Genomic DNA, 4,450 nt, shown 5'->3' with positions numbered 1-4,450 from the left:
ATTTTCTTCAACAGCATATTATAAACAGTAACTGTATCTGGTGATAATAGTAAGCAATCACAATATGTTTAATAAGTGGAAACCGTATTTCATTTTAGTGCAATCTTTATTGACAGTACGATTGAACCTTTTGTTATATTTTGCTGGCCAGTTTTACTATTTCATTAGTTACCTCTTTGATCTGAATATTCAAGTTTGTTAGTGTCTGATAAAAGATGTCTTCTAGGGGCCAGAGAGATAGCAGAGAGATAAGGCCTTTGCCTTGCATGTGGAAGAATGGTGGTTCGGATCCCAGCATCCCATATGGTCCCCCGAGCCTGCCAGGGACGATTTCTGAGTATAGAGCCAGGAGTAACCCTTGAGCGCTGCCTGGTGTGACCCAAAAACAACAACAACAACAAAAAGATGTCTTCTAGGGGCCTCAGGCGATACTGCAATGATAGGTCGTTTGCCTGACACGGGGCTGATCAAGGACAGACCTTGGTTCGATTCTCAATGTCCCATATGGTCCCCCAAGCCAGGAGCAATTCCTGAGTGCATAGCCAGGAGTCACCCGGTGTGGCCCAAAAACCAAAATAATGATGATGATGATGATGATGATGATGATGATGATAATAATAATAAATAAAGATATTTTCTATTATTTTTATTAACTCTCTTTCCTGCCTTTTAATCTAGAATTCTTTTTTTTTTTTTGGTTTTTTTTTTGGGGGGGGGGCACACCCGGCGGTGCTCAGGGGTTACTCCTGGCTGTCTGCTCAGAAATAGCTCCTGGGGCCGGGCGGTGGCGCTGGAGGTAAGGTGCCTGCCTTGCCTGCGCTAGCCTAGGACGGACCGTGGTTCGATCCCCCGGCGTCCCATATGGTCCCCCAAGAAGCCAGGAGCAACTTCTGAGCGCATAGCCAGGAGTAACCCCTGAGCGTCACAGGGTGTGGCCCAAAAACAAAAACAAAAAAAAAAAAAAAAAAAAAAAAAAAAAAAAAAAAAGAAATAGCTCCTGGCAGGCACGGGGGACCATATGGGACACCGGGATTCGAACCAACCATCTTTGGTCCTGGATCGGCTGCTTGCAAGGCAAACGCCGCTGTGCTATCTCTCCGGGCCCTAATCTAGAATTCTTAGGGTACATATGTTCAGTTTCTGACAGTTCTCTTCAAAATCAGTCTCTCTAGCTGAGGATTAGGAGGACCAGTCCTTGGTAGGAAATTTGCCAAAGAGAACGGAGAGTGTAGTTAAAGTAGAGAAGAGTCTACCATGAAAGGGACATGCATGTTATCCTTTCTTTAACAGTAGTGCAAACCACAATGTCAAAAAAAGGGGAGAGAGAAAGAGAGAGGGGAGGGAGAGAAAGAGGGGGGGAGAGAGAGAGAGAGAGGCAGGTGGGGAGGGTGAGTGGGAGGGAAGAGGGCATCAGGAAGGGTGAAAGTAAACCTTTTGACATAGGTGGCAAAAAATGAGCACTGGTGAAGGTTGTTGTACAATGTATGACTGTAACTCAATTATGAACAACTTTATTTAAAAAAAACTGGTATGAACAACATTGTAACCATGGTGTTTAAATTTAAAAAGAACTCAAAACTTAAAAAAATCAATTTCTCCTCTCATAAATTTCTAAGTCAGAAGGGGGTAGGGAGAGACATTAATAACTAGAAATTGCCTATAATATCTATAGTTTGTTGCCTTTATTTTAATTCAGAATTTATATGTCTCATCTCTTAGGCTCCATTTTCTGCACAATGTTCTATGCATGGCATGTCTTCTCTAGATTTAATCTTGATGAGAAAATTTATTTGAAATGTATTTACTTATTCCAATTTAAGTAATTAACAGAGGAAAATTAAATCTGATCAAGTTTTAGTTATGTCTGGATGAACATAACTAAAACAAGTTACAAATGGGCAATCCTATGAGTAACTATAGAAGGGAGTTTTGCCTCTGTGCCTGATAGTGTAGTTTGCATCTAGTCTCAGCAGCCCAATAGACTGCAGGCATCCCACGTCCAAAACCACCCTCATAGTCAGTCAAATATACATATATTCGCCTGTATAATCTAATCAAATGTTATGATATCAGATCATAACCAATATGTCACATAAAAATATTATTAAGTCCCGTAAAACATCATAATAATTTTGAATTTATATAATGTGCCAGTCACAATTTAAAAATATAAATTGGGTATAAATATTGTATTTATATATATGTATAAATATATATTTTTTTGTTTCTTTTTGTTTTGTTTTGTTTTGTTTTGGAGCCACACCCTGTAACGCTCAGGGGTTACTCCTGGCTATGAGCTCAGAAGTCGCTCCTGGATTGTGGGACCATATGGAACATCAGGGGATCGAACTGCGGTCTGTCCTAGGCTAGCGCAGGCAAGGCAGGCACCTTACCTCTAGCGCCACCACGCCAGTCCATATATTTATATATATATATGTATATGTATAAATACTCCTATTGTTAGAAGTCTTTCCTCCTAGAAGTTTTTCAAAGAAATTACTTGGACTGAAAGTTTATTCCGAGAGCTGGAGAGGGGCCAGCCCGGGCGCATTGGCCATGGAGGCTCATCGCTGGCTGTCGCTGGAGGCCTATCCCAAGATCACCAACCAGTTTTCTCAAGCAATTAGGTCTGCATCCAAAGATGCAATTTGTCGATGTGTATGGACTGGATCCTGAGCTCCTTAGCATGGTACCAAGGCCTGTATGTGCAGTGTTCCTACTCTTCCCCATTACAGAAAAGTATGAAGTGTTCAGAACAGAAGAAGAAGAAGAAAAAATCAAGTCTCAGGGACAGGATGTCACATCATCAATGTATTTCATGAAGCAAACGATCAGCAATGCCTGTGGAACAATTGGCTTGATCCATGCTATTACCAACAATAAAGACAAGATTCACTTTGAATCAGGATCCACTTTAAAAAAATTCCTAGAAGATTCCGTGTCAATGAGCCCTGAAGAGCGAGGCAGATACCTGGAAAACTATGACGTCCATACACTTTTTCTGTCTTGATTTCGTTGGGGTTATACATTGGTGGGCTTATACATTCTTTTCTGTGTGAGGGCTCTTTTGAAACTAGTTCTGAGTAATTATGGATTTTGTTACATCATTTATACTATTCAGATAATCTGAAATATCTATAAATGTGGATAAATTGCCACATCTATCTAGAACTGAATGAGAGACTAAAAGTAGTTTGATTAATAAAAAAAGAAAGTTTATTCCTTCACCGATGATAGCAAGGGGGGACTTTATAGTTTATCACCTGAAAGGTAACACTTTTGAAAAATAAATAGAAAAGCAATAATTATAAGACAATGTGGGTAGTCTGGGACAAGAAAATTGGAATATCTGACTGCAGATCATAACATGACCTTGCCTCAGTTCTTGTTCAAAGTGATTCAGTACATGTGATTTAGTTGCCTCTTCAATGGGTCAACCACACATTTGTAATGGGGTCCCTAATAATATGTATTTACTAACTCTCAAAACATTCTTTTTTGGTTTTGGTTTTGTTTTATACCCAGCAGCGCTCAGGGGTTACTCCTGGCTCTATGCTCAGAAATCTCTCCTGGCAGGCTCAGGGGACTATATGGGTTGCAGGGAATTGAATCACCGACCTCCTGCATGCAAGGCAAATGCCTTACCTTCATGCTATCTCTCTGGCCCCACTCAAAACATTCTTATGATGGGAAGTTAGGATGCTTTGAATTTTCTTCTTTTAAATATAATGCTGAAATAAACATTTTATTAATAAAATTGCATCCTTAATTTAGTTTGATCCTTTGTACTTGGCTCAAAATTAAATTATATAAGTTTTTCCTCTTTTACTTCCTTTATAATTTTATTTATAAGGAATGTTTTTCCTATTCTCTTTCTTTTCTCTTTCCTTTTTTAAAATTTATTTGTTTATTTTAACTTTGAGTCACACCATGTGGTGTTCAAGTCTTATTCCTAGCTTTCCACTCAAAAATAACTCTTGACAGAGATCAGGGGACCAACCCCTTATGGTGACATGATCAAATGCAGATATACTACATACAAGACAAGCATTTTATGTGCTATACTATTTCTCCTGTTCTTTTTTCTTTTTTAATTAATTTACTTTATTTATATGTTTATGTGTCTCCCAAGTGGCCAAGATACCCAGGAGATTCTTCTGGATATTCTCTACTAAATTGGCTGTTAGTTCAACGAAAGGGCCTGAGGATGTGGTGTTGCTAAGGTCCTGTGGTGCTGCAAATTACTCACATCACCCTAAGAGTTCTCAGGATTCCCATGGTTGTACTCAGCAATATGGTTCTGGGGGTTAAACCGGGGTCAGTTGCATGCAAAAAAAAATATCTTAACCCCTTTTCTTAGTCTCTGTCCTTTCATTTTTGGGGGGGATCCTGGGCCACACCTGGTAGCAGTAAGGGGTTACTCCCCTTATGTAAGCTACAATTAATAGAA

General features: G+C 39.5%; 1 pseudogene; it reads left to right on the top strand.

Annotated features, from left to right (window-relative positions):
- Positions 1–2,545: 2,545 nt before the first annotated feature.
- LOC126009308 (ubiquitin carboxyl-terminal hydrolase isozyme L3-like) lies at positions 2,546–3,029 on the top strand (annotated as a pseudogene).
- The last annotated feature ends 1,421 nt before the right edge of the window (positions 3,030–4,450 follow it).

The sequence above is a fragment of the Suncus etruscus genome, chromosome 5, assembly GCF_024139225.1.
Source record: "Suncus etruscus isolate mSunEtr1 chromosome 5, mSunEtr1.pri.cur, whole genome shotgun sequence".
Classification (NCBI taxonomy): Eukaryota; Metazoa; Chordata; class Mammalia; order Eulipotyphla; family Soricidae; genus Suncus; species Suncus etruscus.
The sequence above is the reverse complement of the archived record's forward strand: the minus strand, read 5'-3'. Positions and strand labels throughout refer to the sequence as shown.